Below are 22,880 nucleotides of genomic sequence, written 5' to 3'. Positions count from 1 at the left end.
AAAATAGGAAACCCCATTTTTATTACATATTCGTGTAGTACGTAGAGAAATATCAATGTTTTAACATCTTGGGTTGTCGGGTGTTCAGCCGGATATCAGCGTCGTACTTGCACGATATTTCGGTCACGTAGCTCGAGACCTTCATCAGGTGCGACCTGAGACTGCTCCTCGAGTGGACCTGGTCCAGTATTTATGCCTATGGCCTTCCCCCTCCACCAACGGCTGCAGGCGCTTCCTCCGTGGTCCGCGCCCATTCCCTGTGACCTGCTGGAGCGTTGCTGCTCCGTTTTCCGTCCGCTGCGGTTCTAGGTGTTCCCTCTGCCGTCCGCGCCCACCAAACCCGCTCCTGGAGGTTTCATCTACGGTCTGGGGTACCAGGCGTTCCCCCTGCGGTCCGCGCCCGCTCACCACGACCTGTTGGAGCGTTGCCGCTGCGTTTTTCGTCTGCTGCGGCTCTGGATGTTCCCTCTGCGGTCCGCGCCCACCAGTCCCACTTCCGGGTGTTCCATCTTCGGTCTGGCGCTCCTGGCAGTCCGTCAGGAGCTCGTTTACCATCTCCATGTCTCTGGTTCTTCTGTTTGTGTAGTGTTGCAGCTGCCGCCGTTGCTCCTTTAACAATTCCAGAGCCGGATCCCAGGCTCTGCTTAGCTGGTACCCTGTGTCACGATTCATAAGATCGTCAGCCATTTTAATCTCAATCGATTCTCTTATAACACTGTCCCAAAATCTGGGTGTTTGTGCTAGAATCTTGGTATCCTCATACTTCATGGCATGATCTAGTTCTAGACAGTGTTCAGCAATGGCTGACTTAGTCACCTGTCTTAATCTAGTGTGCCTCTGATGTTCTTTGCACCTGATCTCCACAGTTCTTGTCGTCTGGCCAATGTAGGACATGCCACATTGACAAGGTATATTGTAAATCCCTGGTTTTCGTAGCCCCAGGTCGTCTTTGACACTCCCCAGCAGTCCCCCGATCTTGTTGGAAGGACAGAAAACACACTTGATATTGTGTTTACGCAGGATCCTACTGATTCTGGCAGAAATAGAGCCAGCATAGGGCAGATATGCCACCTTCCTTGCTTCATCTTGGTCTTCTTCAGGAACCTGTGGTATAGTGGCTGGTCGGAGTGCCCTCTCAATTTGTCTGTCCATATATCCATTCTTGGAGAAAACCGTTTTGAGACGTTCTATCTCTATGGGTAGATTCTCTTGGTCTGATAGGGCACGTGCTCTGTGGACCAAAGTCTTCAGAACCCCATTCTTCTGTGCAGGGTGGTGACAACTGCTGGCCTGCAGATATAAATCAGTGTGTGTAGGTTTTCGGTACACACTGTGGCCTATTGATCCATCTGCTTTCCTCTGGACTAGTACATCCAGAAATGACAGCTGGTCATTCTTCTCCAGTTCCATGGTGAACTTGATATTAGGGTAGCATGAGTTAAGATGTTCAAGAAACTCATTGAGCTTGTCCATCCCATGTGGCCAGATCACGAAGGTGTCATCCACATACCTAAAGAAGCATGTGGGTTTAAATGTGGCTGTCTCCAATGCCCTCTCCTCAAAACTCTCCATAAACATGTTGGCAACCACAGGGGACAGTGGGCTGCCCATAGCTACACCTTCAGTTTGCTCGTAATATTGGCTTCTGTACAGGAAATACGTGGATGTCAGTGTATGACTGAACAGGTCCAACAGAGCACCATCAAATTTCTCTGCAATCAGTTCTAGTGAGTCCTTCAGTGGGACCCTGAAAGGTCTCCAGGCTCCATATGTGGGGAAATGTATTCACCACATCCGCAACTCAGAAGATTTCCTGCAACGCCTCAAGCAACTGCACATCACAGATTCGGACTTCATGGTTAGTTTTGATGTGGTATCGCTGTTCACCCGGGTCCCACTGAAGGACTCACTAGAACTGATTGCAGAGAAATTTGATGGTGCTCTGTTGGACCTGTTCGGTCATACACTGACATCCACGTATTTCCTGTACAGAAACCAATATTACGAGCAAACTGAAGGTGTAGCTATGGGCAGCCCACTGTCCCCTGTGGTTGCCAACATGTTTATGGAGAGTTTTGAGGAGAGGGCATTAGAGACAGCCACATTTAAACCCACATGCTTCTTTAGGTATGTGGATGACACCTTCGTGATCTGGCCACATGGGATGGACAAGCTCAACGAGTTTCTTGAACATCTTAACTCATGCCACCCTAATATCAAGTTCACCATGGAACTGGAGAAGAATGGCCAGCTGTCATTTCTGGATGTACTAGTCCAGAGGAAAGCAGATGGATCAATAGGCCACAGTGTGTACCAAAAACCTACACACACTGATTTATATCTGCAGGCCAGCAGTTGTCACCACCCTGCACAGAAGAATGGGGTTCTGAAGACTTTGGTCCACAGAGCACGTGCCCTATCAGACCAAGAGAATCTACCCATAGAGATAGAACGTCTCAAAACGGTTTTCTCCAAGAATGGATATATGGACAGACAAATTGAGAGGGCACTCCGACCAGCCACTATACCACAGGTTCCTGAAGAAGACCAAGATGAAGCAAGGAAGGTGGCATATCTGCCCTATGCTGGCTCTATTTCTGCCAGAATCAGTAGGATCCTGCGTAAACACAATATCAAGTGTGTTTTCTGTCCTTCCAACAAGATCGGGGGACTGCTGGGGAGTGTCAAAGACGACCTGGGGTTACGAAAACCAGGGATTTACAATATACCTTGTCAATGTGGCATGTCCTACATTGGCCAGACGACAAGAACTGTGGAGATCAGGTGCAAAGAACATCAGAGGCACACTAGATTAAGACAGGTGACTAAGTCAGCCATTGCTGAACACTGTCTAGAACTAGATCATGCCATGAAGTATGAGGATACCAAGATTCTAGCACAAACACCCAGATTTTGGGACAGTGTTATAAGAGAATCGATTGAGATTAAAATGGCTGACGATCTTATGAATTATGATTAAGACAGGTGACTAAGTCAGCCATTGCTGAACACTGTCTAGAACTAGATCATGCCATGAAGTATGAGGATACCAAGATTCTAGCACAAACACCCAGATTTTGGGACAGTGTTATAAGAGAATCGATTGAGATTAAAATGGCTGACGATCTTATGAATCGTGACACAGGGTACCAGCTAAGCAGAGCCTGGGATCCGGCTCTGGAATTGTTAAAGGAGCAACGGCGGCAGCTGCAACACTACACAAACAGAAGAACCAGAGACATGGAGATGGTAAACGAGCTCCTGACGGACTGCCAGGAGCGCCAGACCGAAGATGGAACACCCGGAAGTGGGACTGGTGGGCGCGGACCGCAGAGGGAACATCCAGAGCCGCAGCAGACGAAAAACGCAGCGGCAACGCTCCAACAGGTCGTGGTGAGCGGGCGCGGACCGCAGGGGGAACGCCTGGTACCCCAGACCGTAGATGAAACCTCCAGGAGCGGGTTTGGTGGGCGCGGACGGCAGAGGGAACACCTAGAACCGCAGCGGACGGAAAACGGAGCAGCAACGCTCCAGCAGGTCACAGGGAATGGGCGCGGACCACGGAGGAAGCGCCTGCAGCCGTTGGTGGAGGGGGAAGGCCATAGGCATAAATACTGGACCAGGTCCACTCGAGGAGCAGTCTCAGGTCGCACCTGATGAAGGTCTCGAGCTACGTGACCGAAATATCGTGCAAGTACGACGCTTATATCCGGCTGAACACCCGACAACCCAAGATGTCATTAGATCGCCGGGAAAGCCTGAAGAGTTACATCAATGTTTTAGTTTGACCACTTTTTTCGCTTTGTGACAAATGGCGTTGCAATAGTCACAAACATATGGCTCACAATTTTAGACGAACAGTTGGTAACAGGTAGGTTTTTTTAAATTATAATACAGTACGTAGGTACGTTTGAACATTTTATTTCGTTGTTCCAATGTGATACATGTACCTTTGTGAACTTATCATTACTGAGAACACATGCTGTTACAGCGTGATTACCTGTAAATACCACATTAATGCAATAAATGCTCAAAGTGATGTCCTTCAACCTCAATGCATTTCGCAATACGTGTAACGACATCAACAGCGAGTAGTTCGCCTTCCGCAATGTTCGCACATTCATTGACAATCCGTTGGCCGCGAGGGAGTAGCCGAGTGGTCTAAGACGCTGCAGTCATGGACTGTGCGGCTGGTCCCGGCGGAGGTTCGAGTCCTCCCTCGGGTATGAGTGTGTGTGTTTGTCCTTAGGATAATTTAGGTTAAGTAATGTGTAAGCTTAGGGACTCATGACCTTAGCAGTTAAGTCCCATAAGATTTCACACATTTTGACAATGCGCTGAGGTATGATGTCAAGCGTTGTCGGTGGATCACGATAGCAAATATCCTTCAGCTTACCCCACAAAAAGAAATCCGAGGACGTCACATCCGGTGAACGTGCGGGTCATGGTATGGTGCTTCGACGACCAATCCACCTGTCATGAAATATGCTATCCAATACCGCTTCAACCGCACGCGAGCTATGTGCAAGACATCCATCATGTTGGAAGTACATCGCCATGCTGTCATGCAGTGAAACATCTTGTAGTAACATCGGTAGAACATTACGTAGTAAATCAGCATACATTGCACCATTTAGATTGCCATCGACAAAGTGGGGGCCAATTATCATTCCTCTCATAATGCCGCACCATACATTAACCCGCCAAGGTCGCTGATGTTCCACTTGTCGCAGCCATCGTTGCTTTTCCGTTGCCCAATAGTGCATATTATGCCGGTTTACGTTACCGCTTTTGGTGAATGACGCTTCGTCGCTAAATAGAACGCGTGCAAAGAATCTGTCATCGTCCCGTAATTTCTTTTGTGCCCAGTGGCAGAACTGTACAAGATGTTCAAAGTCGTCGCCATGCAATTCTTGGTGCATATAAATATGGTACGGGTAAAATCGAAGTTGATGTAGCATTCTCAACACCGACGTTTTTGAGATTCCCGATTCTCGCGCAATTTGTCTGCTACTGATGTGCAGATTAGCCGCGACAGCAGCTAAAACACCTACTTGGGCATCATAATTTGTTACAGGTCGTGGTTGACGTTTCACATGTGGCTGAACACGTCCTTTTTCCTTAAATAACGTAACTATCCGGCGAACGGTCCAGACACTTGGATGATGTTGTCCAGGATACCGAGCAGCATACACAGCACTCGCCCGTTGGGCAATTTGATCACAATAGCCATAAATCAACACGATATCGACCTTTTCCGTAATTGGTTAACGGTCCATTTTAACACGGGTAATGTATCACGAAGCAAATACCGTTCGCACTGGCAGAATGTTATGTGATACCACGTACTCATACGTTTGTGACTATTACAGCGCCATCTGTCACAAAGCGAAAAAAGTGGTCCGACTAAAACTTTCATATTTCCTTACGTTCTACACGAATATGCAATAAAAATGGGGGTTCCTATTTAAAGAAACGCAGTTGATATCCGTTTGACCTATGGCAACGCCATCTAGCGGGCCAACCATAGCGCCATCTGGTTTTCCCCTTCAAGCTAGACGAGTTTCGTTCTTTGTAGTTTTTTTCGTTTGATGCCTATTTCGTGAGATATTTGGCCCGGTTACTATTAATGGACCACCCTGTAGTTTGGAGTCCCTGTGAAGTAGGGACCACAACAGACATCGAACGAGTTCACAGATGCGTTATAAGAATCGTAACAGATCGGTGCAGGCCAAGCGAAAGCGTAACAGAAGTGCTCGGAGAAACTCAAGTGGGAATTCTTGGAAGATACGCGGTGTAGCCCTCGTGAAACCCTGTTTTCTGAATTTGGAAGCCCTGTATTGCAAAATGACTGTAGGACCATAATGCTCGAGCCAGGTACGTGGAAATAAGGTAAGAGATTTGGGAATTAACATAAGCATATAGAGAGATTTCTCACTCGCCCAATAAGTGAATGGAGAACACGAAGTCGATAACATCGGTGGAAAGTACATTGCGCCACGCGCTGTACAGTGGCTTGTGAGTGTGCGCGGAGATATACGAAACTATACATTACGATACCCCATCACCGAAACTAGATACTTCTGAGTGAATGGTAACAACTAATTTATTATGAGCAATACTATTTTGATACGCATAAAGTCATTTGTTCGAGTCAGAAAAACGCAGTTCAAGGTAACTGTAGAATCCGGCCATTCGCCTGGCCAAATACCACCATGGAACTCATCCACGGCTGGCTGGCTGCCACACTCCTAGGCTTCCCCTACCGATACCTGGGATACACGACAGTTCAAACTGGTCGCACCCACGCCACCGCGTGCATAACAGGCCACAACAGCAGCATTTCCCGCAGTGTAGTCGAAGGACAGGAACAGCATAAACTTTCCTCTCTGTACGGGCGTGATTCCAGTGGGTCTCGCGAGATGCGCCATCATCGCCCGCCAGCACCGCATTCAGCCGACTGCAGGGCTGCAATTCGCGCTGCCACTACATATCGTCCGCGCGTCAGGCGACTCGCACGGGAATCCATCTGCTGGATTACGTAAGGCAAGGTGCGGTCACCGCTAGACAGCCTTCATCATGACAATTGTTTTCGAGTGTCGCCTAGCATCACCATTATACCACGGCATCATTCACGTTCGAGATTGGCTGTATTTTAACTGTAACATAAAATCGTCAAACGTCTTTTTAAAAACCATCAGTAATTCAACTAAGTATATTTACTAAATCCTCGTTTTTTGTCAATTGGTTATATGCAGAAATAGTCACTATCGTAGTGAGAGTGATTTCAGGTGTGCCACAGGGGAGGGTCGTAGGACCGTTGCTATTCACAATATATATAAATGACCTTGTGGATAACATCGGAAGTTCACTGAGGCTTTTTGCGGATGATGCTGTAGTATATTTAGAGGTTTTAACGATGGAAAATTGCACTGAAATGCAGGAGGATCTGCAACGAATTGACGCATGGTGCAGGGAATGGCAATTGAATCTCAATGTAAGCAAGTGTAACGTGCTGCGAATACATAGAACGAAAGACCCTTTATCATTGAGCTACAACATAGCAGGTCAGCAACTGGAAGCAGTTGACGCCATAAATTATCTGGGAGTAAGCATTAGTAGTGATTTAAAATGGAATGACCATATAAAATTAATCGTCGGTAAAGCAGATGCCAGACTGAGATTCATTGGAAGAATCCTAAGGAAATGCAATCCGAAAACAAAGGAAGTAGGTTACAGTACACTTGTTCGCCCACTGCTTGAATACTGCTCAGCGGTGTGGGATCCGTAGCAGATAGGGTTGATGGAAGAGATAGAGAATATCCAACGGAGAGCAGCACGCTTCGTTACAGGACCATTTATTAATCGCGAATGCGTTACTGAGATGGTAGATAAACTCCAGTGGAAGACTCTTCAAGAGAGATGCTCAGTAGCTCGGTACTGGTTTTTGTTGAAGTTTGGAGAACATATCTTCCCCGAGGAGTCAAGCAGTATATTGCTCCCTCCTACGTATATCTCGCGAAGAGACCATGGCAGAGGCATACCGACAATCTTTCTTTCCACGAACAATACGAGACTGGAATAGAAGGGAGAATCGATAGAGGTGCTCAAGGTACCCTCCGCCACACACCGTCAGGTGGCTTGCGGAGTATGGATGTAGGTATGTAGATTACGTAAGGCATAGTGCGGTCACCGATGGACAGCCTTCATCATGACAATTTATTTCGTGTGTCACCTAGCATCATTCACGTTCGAGATCGACTGTATTTTAACTGTAATATAAAATCGTCAAACGTGTTTTAAAAACCATCAGTATTTTCAACTAAGTATATTTACTAAATCTTCGTTTATTGTCAACTGTTTTTATGCAAAAATAGTCACTATCGTTTGTCTATGTATTTGTTACGAAATCATCTGTTATTCTCACGTTTCACATGTGTTAACCATTTTTCAGCACAGTTTTTGAAGAGCGCTTTTTGCCCTCTGCCAACCCGCCCCCGTTGTGGGGAAACGAAATAACAGTAAAGAAAATATAACCGCTAGACACGTTCTCGCTCCTGGCTCTACGTCGGCTGCTGCCTGTAGCCAATCATTCGGTAGCGACGTTCGACCGGACGTCGACCCAGCGAAGCCTAGGGACTCTGATGAACACAGCGATCGACCAGGAACTTGTAACACCATAGCTTAGACACTAAATACCTTTTGTTGATTCATTTAGCTTTCTAATTTGTTCAACATCTCATCGTTGAACTTCTATAATTAGTGTACAATTAATTCGATACTGTAATGAAGTACAATCTCTGTAATGATCTTTTGTCTTCCTCATATAATCTTTTTGGTTATCTTTAAAATTAAATAATTTTATTTAAATAATTTTGCGTAGAAATACCAATATGTGCAAATGTTCTGTTTTAATGAAAACGTTTGTTTGCTGGTATGTAAACTGCTGTCCTTCACTTAGCGTTCTTAGTTATTTTGTATGTAAAAGGTTTTGTGGTTCCCCTTGGGAATGTAAATGCGTAGCGCGCCCAAATTGTGGTTGGCCTAGGTAGAATAGGTGGAACCAAGTGTCAGTCGGGGACGAGCTACCAAACTGTGAACTACCCATGTAAAAGTTGTATATTGTGCTGGTTCCGAGAGAGGCTTTGCCTGACGCTTTACAGTGCCTCGGATGTATAAACAGCTGGAACTATTCTGAAATTGGTATCCATCATCGCCACCAAGAAATGATAGAGTCCAGAAATTCTACCTGCAAATCCACCTATCAACATGCATTCGCCACCACGTTACGCAATCACTAGAAAGGAACCAAGAATTGTAAATATGTAAAGTGAAGGATCAGCTCATTGGATGTTTTAGTGTGCACAAAGATAAGGTAACTTATACTCGAACTGTTATACCTACTTTGATTTTTTATCCCCAGTCACACAACCACTTAGGGTCCTTCCCATCCTAAAGTGATTACCGAGTTCCCTTATTGAAAGAACATTAAAGCTCAGTGTTTTAGCAGAACTAAGTAATATAGTGAATAATGCTTGCTGAAAATAATTTTTCTATTAAAACTGCTCATTAACATTTTGTTGCCAACTTCTAAAGAGAAAGTTCTCAAAACTGAAGCTTACAAAGTTTTGCTTAGTAACTGGTCACAGTGCAGACTGTTGAAAATCAACCAAAGGTGAGCTATTGTCTTATAACCACATCAAGTTGTGTTCTACTGCTGTAAGAGTTGAGAACTAATACTATACTTGTTAAGGGCTTGTTTCTTTAGTGTATTGAAAGTGTGTTTAGTATGCTCTGCTACAGTGGTCACGATTAAGGGCCCCCCTCCACTGAAAGTAGTTCAAATGCACAAAGTTACTTAATTATAGCAAGTTTCAATTACTCTTTCTATTTAAGTGAACTTCTGTACAATATTGGACTCCCCTTGCGTATTAAAATTGCATATTAATGGTGTAACAGGATCGACAGTTTGTCTATTGTGCTCATGCTAGATAACGAATAATAGAAAGACCACTATCTATGAAAACAATAATTTCTTTATTCAAAAGACAGTCAGAAGTAATCTGTTAGTGAGTTCCATTTAATTTTCATTTTCAACAAAAAGGTATTTAACTAAGAGAGACTTAACCTATGAGCAGTTTATAATTTTGCAGTGAAATACATTTGCAATTTTTTGTCAGATAGGAAAATGTTTGAAAAGTAATATTGAACTTATGCCCAATTTATGATTCTACAGTGAATATTAATAGTAATGTTATTGAGACCATTCAGTTTGAATAAGTCCTCAAGGTAATAGTGTGTTTTGTTATCTGTTGTATTTACGCAAATACTTTGTTCTGATCTGGTAGCTCCAACCTTAACGTGAACATTCTGTATTCAGGTGCCAGAGTTCATTGTACTCGCGTGTGGCAAAGTATGGGTTGTGTTTGTCCGTTATAGTTACTCATACCTAGTTTCTTGAACAAGAATGTGAATCATTCTCTTGCCTAATTAGGCTGGCAACCGTTTTCTTTATTCTTTGAACAGTATAGATTGGTAAAATACTATTTGTTACTGTTTAAATATTTACGTAATTCTGACTTTCACTTCCGATAAGCCACCTCCGTTAGGTACAACACGGTCAAAATAGCAAAATTCCTCTCAGAGGGTAACACTGCTCTGCTTCTTCATACTATAATTACTTGAATAAAAATAATTTCATTGTACGAACTGCCTTCAGCTTTGAGGTTATGATATAGTAGTAGCAGACGAAAGAGTTTTAAACTGACCGACCCCGACACCTACCATGGCACTATCCATATCATTGACCAGCATAGCAACCGGACATCAACTCAATTCCGACCAAAATATTTATTTAGGCTATGGTGAGAAATCCTTATTTCTACCAGAAGTGGCCTCAGTTTTCAACTTCACTTCAGAATCTATTACCGTTTATTTTTGGTGTTACCAATGGCAGTTTTCTATTCATGTAACCGGTGCACCGACTTATTTATGCCTATCCTTGCCACGTCGAAAGATCAAGACACAAAAGTAATAATCACCACGAACAAACGAAAGAAATAATTATCAAGCTACGCTACTCTTGACTAAAATCTTGTATCTTCAGTTGCACCCGCAGAAGGTATTCTGTGCAAGATGCAGTGCATTTGATATTCCTGTAGGTACCCCGTGACCTGTGGTTTTCCGCAGTCACAGGTGGTGGTATCCACAGAGAAATGCCTGTTCTGGAGCTCCCGGATCTTCCAACTCCATACCAAAGACGGCTGAGTGACCTCCACGCTGTCCAGTTGTGTTCACGCCCAAGTGGGAGGTTTTCCAAAGGGGGAGGCCAGGCAGAGTTATTCTCAATTCGAGAGATCCATAATTGTTTTCTTACTACAGCTGCTGCTGTTTGCAAGGCAGAAGAGGTCTTGAGGAAACTTCTTCTCGATCTCTACCTTAGAGTTGCTGGAACATGCCCATGTAGTGGATGGTTTTACTGATGGACTTGATTTTTCTTTCCGTGTTGGCAGTTACTTCATGACGAGTAGCTGGTGGCAATGTGCCAGCGAATTAATAGAGTTTTACAAGTGATGCTTCGTTTAACGCCTTCTTCACTCTATCAGCAAGGGTGAATTTATTTCAGACTGGGCACGCACATTCTGCAGCACTGCAATAAGGTGCTAGTTCTGTCTTTCTCAAGTTTTGTGGCCGAGAACCCCACATCCAACCATTGATCTTGCGAAGATTATTTCTCGCTTCCACCCCAGTCTCGCACTCTAGCAGTGTCGCCTGTACGTCGGACTAAGGTCTAGAGTGCCTCCCAGATTTTTGGTTGGATAATATTTACTAAATGTATCGCTTGTCAAATCATGTCAAGTTTGCGACATGCCTTATTGTGCTTAAGATGAAACGCAATTGTGTTTTCGCTGGGTTTGGGCGAAGCTGCTTGTTAAAATAACAGGCACTCAGATTCCTTGATGCGTCTTTCAGGTTGATTTCAAAGCATTTCCCGCGACACACTAGCGTCAGATCGTCGGCATAAAGAAAGCTCCTTGTGTTCAGATTAAGTGACTGGTCGTTGTTATGGATGTTAAATATCATTGATGAAAGAATACTTCCTTGAGGTAAGCTATTTCTTTGACATCTCCATCGACTACGCTGACCCTGGACGTCAGCATAGAATCTAATGTCTTGGAGTAAACTCTCAATAAGTTTGGTCAAACGATAATCTTTCGTTACCCCGTACATTTCCTGTGACAATGCCACAAGCAGTCGTCAGGCACATAAAAGCGGTTTTCCAAGACAAGCTCAATAAAAAGTTGTCGATGGCGTTGGGACACAGTCATACAACACTTTTTAAAAGCGTAAACTGCCATTTGACTGTATTATTATATTTATCTTTTGTCCTATCCACATTTCGGCTTTTATACCATTATCAAGTACAATGATAAAAGTTGTTGGATCATTATTAAGTAATGACTTACTCATGGTCTAACAACTTTTAATTTTATACTTGATAATGATATAGAAGCCGCAATCTGGATAGCACAATAGATAAATATAATAATACACAGTCAAATGGCGGTTTAGTCTTTCAAAAAGATGCTCAATAAAGTGTGTGAGACTGAGGATCTGAAGTAAAGAACTTTTCCCTGGTCTGTTCTTGTATTAGAGTCGGATCCACAACGTGAATCAAACGATTTAGCAACATTCACTCGAAGATTTATAGAAGTTAGCCCGAAGTTTTATGGCTCAGCTGCCGATTTCCCAGATTTGAAGATGAAATTGCAGACTTTTAAACAGTTGCTGAAAAATGCCGAATCCACTCTCTTGCTTGGTCACCTAATTGTCTGATTTATGCCATTCTGATGTCATCTGCTCCTGCTGCTTCGCCGGCCTTACAGCTGTTTACGGCTGCAATCACTTCCTCTATGCAAAAACGGCTGTAAAAGACACTGGTCTCTAGTTCCTCAGACCATACTAGTTTGTAATCTGACTTACCTATGGGATGGACCGGTTACCATTATTTGCAAGATGGAAAGTAATGTGGTTAGCTGTTACATTGGCATGTCCCATTCTAGTAGTCGAATAACAGCTCACACGCATTATCATTTTGGTAGTCCTGGTGCTATGGTGTAAGTAAGCATAATGTTGCATGGCCCCACTGACCTCCAAATCTTTAAACACGGTGCACTTACCAGTCAAGGTTACTGTGACGCTGTAGTCTTTCCTAATGTGCGTCTTTAGAGGGGTGCATTCGGACCTGACTACACTTTTATGGATGACAATTCGCGACCGCATCGAACAGTGATTCTGGAGGAGCTGCCGGAACGAGAGGATATGCGCCGAATGGACTGGACTGCCCGTTCCCTCGACGTAAATTCCATCGAGCACGAGTGGAACGTATTGGGAAGACGTATTGTAGTACATCCACATGCACCGAACGACCATCCAGCAGTTGTCAATGCGCTGTTGGAGGAATGGATCTCCCATCTACAAGAGCTCCATACTAATCTAATGCCCAGGCGAAAGCACGTTGCAGATCATGCACTCCCGTCCGTGGTGATCACACAACCTATCAAGAACCATGTCCCGCTGTATGTGATGACCATCACAAATCGCGTTGACTTCAGTGTAATTATTGTCTCTAGCGTCATTTCAGTTCGTGTTATTGGATATTTCTTTGTTAACCTACACTGTAGCAGTTCTTTCTGCGCGTGGCTCAGGTTTCATCGAGCTACGTTGTTTGGCAGTGATACATCATGCAAAAGTTACTTTCGTCCTTAAGTTTATGGTTCCGGTATACTTCAGTCAATTCTGTCAGAGATTTACTAACCATCATGACTCGAAGAGATTCATTTTTAAGAGAAAATGAAGAAATTATTACAAAACCCCGTCTACAATGAACTAATGGCGGACCCCACGGCCAAGATAAATCTAAAGTCACGGATCTCAAACAAGGACTCCAGAACTGGTGCAATCAAAGTCAAGGGACTCATTCCCAGAGTACCAGTTGCTCCTAGAATAAACTATGTGATCAAAAGTATCCGGACACCTGGCTGAAAATGACTTACAACTTCGAGGCGTCTTCCACCGGTAATACTGGAATTCAGTATTGTATTGGCCCACCCTTAGCCTTGATGAGTTTCCACCCTCGTAGGCATACGTTCACTTAGGTGCTGGAAGGTTTCTTGAGGAATGGCAGCCCATTCTTCGCGGAGTGCTGCACTGAGGAGAGGTATCGATGTCTGTCGGTGAGGCCTGGCACGAAGTCGGCGTTCCAAAACATCCCAAAGGTGTTCTGTAGGATTCAGGCCAGGATTCTGTGCAGTCCAGTCCATTACAGCGATGTTAATGTCGTGTAACCACTCCGCCACAGACCGAGTATTATGAACAGGTGCTCGAACGTGTTGAAAGATGCAATCGCCATCCCCGAATTGCTCTTCAACAGTGCGAAGCAAGAAGGAGCTTTAAACATCAATATAGACCTGTGCTGTGATAGTGCCACGCAAAACAACAAAGGGTGCAAGTCCTCTGTATGAAACACACGACCACACCATAACACTACCATCTCTGCATTTTACTGTTGGTACTACACACGCTGGTAGATGACGTTCACCGGGCGTTCGCCATACCCATACGCTGCCATCGGATCGCCACATTGTGTACCGTGATTCGTCACTCCACACAACGTTTTTACACTGTTCAATGCTCCAATGCTTACGCTCCTTACACCAAGCGAGGTGTCTTTTGGCATTTAACGGCGTGATGTGTGGCTTTTGAGTAGCCGCTCCATCATGAAATCCAAGTATTCTCACCTCCCGCCTAACTGTCATAGTACTTGCAGTGGATACTGATGCAGTTTGGATTCCGTGTGAGATGGTCTGGATAGATGTCTGCCTATTACACATTACGACCCTCTTTCATTGCCGGCGGTCCCTGTCAGTCAAGAGACGAGGTCGGCCTGTACGTTTTGTTCTGTACGTGTTCCTTCACGTTCCCACTTCACCATCACATCGGAAAAAGTGGACCTAGGGATGTTTAGAAGTGTGGAAATCTCGCGTACAGACATACGACACACGTGACACCCAGTCACATGTCCACGTTCGAAGTCTATGAGTTCCGCGGAGCGCCGCATTCTGCTCTCTCACGATGTCTAACGACTACTGAGGTCACTGATATGGAGTACCTGGCAGTAGGTGGCAGCACAGTGCACCTATTATGAAAAACGCAGGTTTTTGGGGGTGTCCGGATACTTTTGATCACATAGTGTATATGTAGTGTCAAACAGACGTAAGAAAAATTTATTTTAAGATCACTAATGAGCGGGATCAACTCGCCTGCATACAATTCGGCAAAATGTCTAGCTTGCAAACAAAGACCTCTAGTTGGCAAAACGATCTGTTATGTGACGAACCTGACGCACTTCATAGAGCACATAATGGGTGAAACAGTCTTATCCACGGACATCATGGACAGCTTCGACGTTAAGTCGTTATTTACAAACGTGGCAATAGATGAAACGCTTCGTATCCTACAAGAGCATGTTCCGCCAGATATATGTGATTTTGTTGGGTTACGTTTGTCCTCAACATACTTGAAATGGCAAGTACAATACTACGAGCAGACAGGGGAAGTCGTTATTTGCAAACGTGGCAGTAGATGTAACGGTTCGTGTCCTACAAGAGCACGTTCCGCCAGATATATGCGACTTTTTTGGGCTACGTTTGTCTTCAACATACTTGAAATGGCAAATACAATACTACGAACAGACATACGGCGTAGCAGTGGGATCTCCCTTATCTCCATTAGCAGCAGATACATTCATGAAAGTCTTTCACGCAATGGCACTTTGCTCCTTTAAGGTCACGATGCTGGTTTAGATACGAGTACGATACTTTAGCTAAGTGGCCTCATGGTGGAACGGAGCTACACAGGTTTCACGAATATTTGAATAAAATTCAGTGGAAGATACAGTTCATGTTCGAGGCAGAGAAAAATTGCGAAATTCAGAACAATGGCGAAATTCCATTCCTGGACGTGAAAGTATATAGGACAACAGGCGGCAGATTAGGATACAGAATATAACGAAATTCTTCACGTACGGACAGGTATCTGCAAGCCAAATCCAACCCCCACACAGCACAGATGACCTCAGTTTTGTGTATTTCAGCCATCCTTGAGCAGCGCTTAAGTGAACACATGACCTCAAAAGGCTTCGTACAACGTCCGAGGTCAATAGCTACAATCACAAATCAATCCAAACAGCCATGGCAACAAACAAAAACGAAGCGAGTTGGGCAAGAAATCGACGAACTGCAACCAGCAGCGCGCTTATTTTACGTGAAAAATGTCACTAACCGGATTGGTAAACTCCTTCTCCGGGATGGTATCCAGCCTGTCTACCACAGCATCCGCAAGATCCATGATAGGTTCCACGAAGGACAAGATAGATATCTTACACACTGCATATGAGTAAAGGCGGAATGTCTGTGTGGTGAAGTATATATCGGAGAGATCGGCAGGCCGATATCAACGCGCGCAGGAGAATATGAGAGCTACATTCGTCTAGCGCAGTACAGCAAGTCTGCAGTGACCGAGCACCGGCAAGACTGCGACGAGGAAATTAAGGTTAACGAAACCCGCGCACTTACTAAGCAGCCGGCTTTCACGAAACGCAAGTTCAGAGAAACAACAGAAACAATATAACACCCTAACAACATGCTGCCTATTAGCTGTCCAGCAGGTCGCACTGATAACAGGTGACGCAAGGGCTACTGGCGAATAACTGCCGCCGCACGGACTACGTTCAGCAGGAGGGAACCAGAGACCACTCCTCATTCGCCAATGAACACCAATCACAGCAAATAGTGCAAGAGGTAACAGGCAATAGCAGAACGCCACACCCTCCATCATAGCAACCTATTATAATAAAGTTCCCGCTCCTTCTGCCTCTTGCTACCAATCATAAAAACGAACTTTTAAAATAATGACGTAACATCATGCTCAGTGAGCAGCAATGACAAAATACAGGGCGTTTCTCAGTTCATGTGACGTACTTTTAAGAGTTTCAGAAGTAGTGATGTAACAGAACTCTGCTGCCGCTTCCGTAACTGTGGAAGATTCGCACATTTTTTCAAATCCGCTTCCGCAAGTGGTTCCGCATTTTTATATCGGAAGTTTATCGGAACTTTCAACAATGGCGACATTGTCACTGAACGTGATTGTTGACCTAACGCGCAGGCTGCTGCGTAGATGGGAGTTCATTGCATGGGGCGTGTAGCAAGCAGACACGTGCCCGTAGCGTTTGTTGGGTTTATTGGATAATTATGCCGTGATCTCTGTCCATCGCCGCGTAAGTATAGCATTTCCTCGCTCTGTGTTGCTGTGTAATAGTACTACATTGCACAGTGCTTACAGTCAACAGTTTTGCTGCGTAACGTTGGCTAAGAACAAGTCTTTTTTGGAACTATTTCGTTGAGATTAATGATATGAGTGCCAAATGCAAAATCTGTGATAAAGTCTATTCGCGAAAAGGGCGCATGACCAGCGTATTGAAGAGACATCTTAAATCATTACCTGTCGAGACAAAAATGGTTCAAATGGCTCTGAGCACTATGGGACTTAAAATCTGAAGTCAGCAGTCCCCTAGACTTAGAACTACTTAAACCTAACTAAGCTAAGGACATCACACACACCCATGCCCGAGGCAGGATTCGAACTTGCGACCGTAGCAGCAGCGCGGTTCCGGACTGAAGCGTCTAGAACCGCTCAGCCACAAAGACCTGTCGAACATTTATAGAGATTGGGAAGTTAGATGAAACTATCAAACTTTCAGTGGAGGGGAAAAACAAAACGTTAGTCAATATTTATATAATAACGTAGTCGATGCTAATAATATAGCTGTCTTATTTTATGGTGAGGTCTTTACACTGCTGGTGCAAAGCAGTTTCATCTGAACTATTCACAATACGATAACATTTTAAAGAGCTCACCCCACCCTTAGTTTAGTCGGGTCGTGTTGGTTCAAAAATGGTTCAAATACACTCCTGGAAATTGAAATAAGAACACCGTGAATTCATTGTCCCAGGAAGGGGAAACTTTATTGACACATTCCTGGGGTCAGATACATCACATGATCACACTGACAGAACCACAGGCACATAACACGGGCAACAGAGCATGCACAATGTCGGCACTAGTACAGTGTATATCCACCTTTCGCAGCAATGCAGGCTGCTATTCTCCCATGGAGACGATCGTAGAGATGCTGGATGTAGTCCTGTGGAACGGCTTGCCATGCCATTTCCACCTGGCGCCTCAGTTGGACCAGCGTTCGTGCTGGACGTGCAGACCGCGTGAGACGACGCTTCATCCAGTCCCAAACATGCTCAATGGGGGACAGATCCGGAGATCTTGCTGGCCAGGGTAGTTGACTTACACCTTCTAGAGCACGTTGGGTGGCACGGGATACATGCGGACGTGCATTGTCCTGTTGGAAGAGCAAGTTCCCTTGCCGGTCTAGGAATGGTAGAACGATGGGTTCGATGACGGTTTGGATGTACCGTGCACTATTCAGTGTCCCCTCGACGATCACCAGTGGTGTACGGCCAGTGTAGGAGATCGCTCCCCACACCATGATGCCGGGTGTTGGCCCTGTGTGCCTCGGTCGTATGCAGTCCTGATTGTGGCGCTCACCTGCACGGCGCCAAACACGCATACGACCATCATTGGCACCAAGGCAGAAGTGACTCTCATCGCTGAAGACGACACGTCTCCATTCGTCCCTCCATTCACGCCTGTCGCGACACCAGTGGAGGCGGGCTGCACGATGTTGGGGCGTGAGCGGAAGACGGCCTAACGGTGTGCGGGACCGTAGCCCAGCTTCATGGAGACGGTTGCAAATGGTCCTCGCCGATACCCCAGGAGCAACAGTGTCCCTAATTTGCTGGGAAGTGACGGTGCGGTCCCCTACGGCACTGCGTAGGATCCTACGGTCTTGGCGTGCATCCGTGCGTCGCTGCGGTCCGGTCCCAGGTCGACGGGCACGTGCACCTTCCGCCGACCACTGGCGATAACATCGATGTACTGTGGAGACCTCACGCCCCACGTGTTGAGCAATTCGGCGGTACGTCCATCCGGCCTCCCGCATGCCCACTATACGCCCTCGCTCAAAGTCCGTCAACTGCACATACGGTTCACGTCCACGCTGTCGCGGCATGCTACCAGTGTTAAAGACTGCGATGGAGCTCCGTATGCCACGGCAAACTGGCTGACACTGACGGCGGCGGTGCACAAATGCTGCGCAGCTAGCGCCATTCGACGGCCAACACCGCGGTTCCTGGTGTGTCCGCTGTGCCGTGCGTGTGATCATTGCTTGTACAGCCCTCTCGCCGTGTCCGGAGCAAGTATGGTGGGTCTGACACACCGGTGTCAATGTGTTCTTTTTTCCATTTCCAGGAGTGTAGCTCTGAGCACTATGGGACTTAACTTCTAAGGTCATCAGTCCCCTAGAACTTAGAAGTACTTAAACCTAACTAACCTAAGGACAGCACACACATCCATGCCAGAGCCAGGATTCGAACCTGCGACCGTAGCGGTAGCGCGGTTCCAGACTGTAGCGCCTAGGGTCGTGTTGGTACAAGTCGATAGATAATGCGCCTTTTCTCGTCGCTGCCAGCACTTTACAATACAAGTAAGTAGTCTGTGGCACGAAATAAATACACCACTGTAGTACGTGAACTGCACGCTAGTGTATGACAGCAGTATTGCTCGATATTTAAACTGGATTTGCGTCCCTGCCCCTCATCCAATCTGAAGTGATCACTTTAAAAATTGATCACACTCTTTACACATTGAAGCGCCAAAGAAACTGGTATAGGCATGCGTATTCAGATATATGGAAACAAGCAGAATACGGCGCTGCGGTCGGCAACGCCTATATAAGAAAATAAGTGTCTGGCGCAGCTATTAGATCGGCGACTGCTGCTACAATAGCAGGTTATCAAAATTTAAGTGAGTTTGAACGAGCTGTTATAGTCGGCGCACGAGCGATGGGACACAGCATCTCCGAGGTAGCGACGAAGTGGAGATTTTCACGTAGGACCATTTCAGGTGTGTACCGTGAATACCAGGGACGCGGTTAAGCATCAAATCTCCGGCTGGAAAAACATCCTGCAAGAATGGGACCAACGACGACTGACGGGAATCGTTCAACGTGACAGAAGTGCATCTCTTCCGCAAATTGCTGCAGATTCCATGACCTTGGAGATTTGCTCCTAAATTTCGTCCTACGGAACTTGACGTGTAAATAAAAATTAAAAAAATTCAGTGCTCGGCCATCAACAATTGTCAGCGTGCGAACCATTCAACGAAACACAATCGATATGGGCTTTCAGAGCTGAAGACCCACTCCTGTACATTTGATGCCTGCACGACACAAACCTCTACGCCTCGCTTGTGCCCGTCAACACCGACATTGGACTGTTGATGACTGGAAACATGTTACCTCGTCGAACGAGTCTCGTTTCAAATTCTACTGAGCGGATGAACATGTGTGGGTATGGAGCCTCATGAATTCACGGACGTTGCATGTCAGCAAGGGACTGTTCAAGCTGGTGGAGGCTCTATAATGGTGTGGGGTGTGTGCAGTTGGAGTCATATGGGACTCCTGATACGTCTAGATACTACTCTGACAGGTGACACGTAGATAAGCATCGTGTCTGATCATCTGCATCCATTCATATCCATTGTGCAGTTTGACGGACTTAGGCAATTCCAGCACGACAATGCGACACCCCACACTTCCAGATTTGCTACAGAGTGGCTCCAGGAACACTCTTCTGAATTTAAACACTTCCTCTGGTCATCAAACTTCCCAGACATGTACATTATTAAGAATATCTGGGATGGCTTGCAACGTGCTGTTCAGAAGAGATCTCCACCCCCTCGTATTCTTACGGATTTATGGACAGTCCTCCAGGATTCATGGTATCAGTTCCCTCCAGCACTACTTATAGACATTAGTCGGGTCCATGTCACGTCCTGTTGCTGCACTTCTGCGTGCTCGCGGGGCTCTACACGATATTAGGCAGGTGTTCCAGTTTCTTTGGCTCTTCAGTGTAAATACGTTTCTAAGAATTTTATCTTCCATTTAACAATAGAAGAGTGATGATATTCACGTAACTATTTATAATCTGAACCAATACCAATCATGTTGATCTACTCAGTAGAATGTTAATGTATTTATTGCATTTTATTCTGCATGTTGCATACCAGGTGTCGGTAACTTCTTTATCAGCATCAGCTAAAATAAACACTAGTGATGGAAAACAAGTTACCGGTACCTAGTACGCAATGTGAAGAATGCAATCCAATATTTATAAAGTAACACCCTACTGAGAAACTGCAGGGTGATATAAAAACAGGTTGAGAGATGTTTCTTGTAATTGTCGCTTTAGCTGGGCAAGCTGTGAATTGTTGACGTGATCTATTTAACAACTTGGAATTTTATTTTTGTATTACTTTTTATGTATTTAATTTCTTGCTACATTTTATTACTTTTATTGTGTCGTTGTTATAGGTTTCTTTTGCTCCGGCTACATATACTAAAAAACAACTTACATTGTAACAAAGTGTGCATGTAAATGATTATTTGGGGTCCTCATACCTAAAGTCTCAACAAATGGATCATGTGATTACTGAGATGAATGCCTTCCAGAACTTATCGAGGGTACCGGTTTTAGCAGGGTAATTAATGCTACTCTTGCGGTGTATAAGTTGAAAGATCGTGATATTTTACTTCCTATTGGTGCGAATACTTGTGCAACAAGCTGGCAAGAAGAATCAAAAATTTACTTGGAGAATTTGAAAAAAATATCTTTCACAACTGACATATGCTCTGATGTGCATTCTGGAACTCCATTACTTAGTTTGAGTTCTCACGGTATTTCAAAGGATTTTCACAAGATACCTGGTATTTGGGAATTTGAGGTCACGACTGGGCGTCATAGAGAAGACGTAATATCGTCAAAATTTGAAATTATTATTCAAGAATGGGGTATAAACCAGCAAGCAGTGTATTGTATTCGTGATCGTGAATCTAACACGATCAAAGCATTACAGTTGTTTGGTTTGATGACGTGAATTGTGCAATGCAGCAGATACAACTCTGTATTCGAGCTGCTGTGGAATCATAGGGGAGGTTCTACATCTGACTGCTAACTGAAAAAAAAATTCCCACCCATTTCCATCATTCCTCATCATCATCATCATCATCATCATCATCATCATCATCATCATCATTTAAGACTGATTATGCCTTTCACCGTTCAATCTGGAGCATAGCCCCCTTATAAAATTCCTCCATAATCCCCTATTCAGTGCTAACATTGGTGCCTCTTCTGATTCATTCCTTGGTCGCACAAACCGGACTGGCAAAAGTTCAGAGGGAATGCCTTAATTAACCTGCTTTATCTGTCATTTAGGATTGCCCAACATGATAAACATTGTTAAATACTGTATATATAAATTAATTTTAATTTTATGTTACATCTTTAGTGTAGTACTGTGTACGTTGTTTTTATGAAAATCTGTTAATTTAATTTTTTCTATTTTCAGCTGGAATAGCACGCTCTGCATGATGGAGCGGCTTTCAAAGCTCAAGGACTCGCTAATTGTGTACTTACGTTCAAATCCAATCACCATGATCTCCACTGACAACAGTTTAAATGTTCAAAAACTTGTAGAAGTAATGAAACCATTCGAACAAATTACTAGAAACTTAAGCAGTTCTCAATCGAGTATTTCATCAGTCATATTGCTAATTGAAGTTCTTGTGACCACTTTACAACAAGAAGAAACGAAACTGGTACTTCAGAAAAATTCCAAAGTATTACAATGAAATTACGCGAAGAATTGAATTCAAGCACGCGATTTGGAGAACTGACCAGAAACGATAAGTACGTGATTGCGACGTATTTGGCTCCGCGATACAAGTCAAAATTTTTCAGTGGCATCGTCACAGACCAAGTTGAGTCCCAAATACTTAATCTGATGATGAAAGTCAGAGATCCAAACTCACCTCGAGATGACTGCATACCTACTAACAATAAAAGGTGCCGATTTGAACCTGAAAATCAGCTTTCAACAAGTTGTGGCTTAATTACAGAATCTCAGTTACACACTTCGTTACAAACGTTTGAATTCATGTTAATTATGAACGAAAATCAGCGAGACTCGACTACGGCTAATAAAAAAGAGAGTTTGCTTCTGATTCTACAATCGAATCTACTAGATTACAAAAAGGAAAAAAGAGTTCCTCTAAAACACGATCCGCTAATGTAGTGGAAATCAAATGGACACAAGTAACACTATCTATTGCCACCAGCTCGCCAGTA

This window comes from Schistocerca serialis, chromosome 2 (genome assembly GCF_023864345.2).
Source record: "Schistocerca serialis cubense isolate TAMUIC-IGC-003099 chromosome 2, iqSchSeri2.2, whole genome shotgun sequence".
NCBI classification, from domain to species: domain Eukaryota; kingdom Metazoa; phylum Arthropoda; class Insecta; order Orthoptera; family Acrididae; genus Schistocerca; species Schistocerca serialis.
This window is presented reverse-complemented; position numbering follows the sequence as displayed.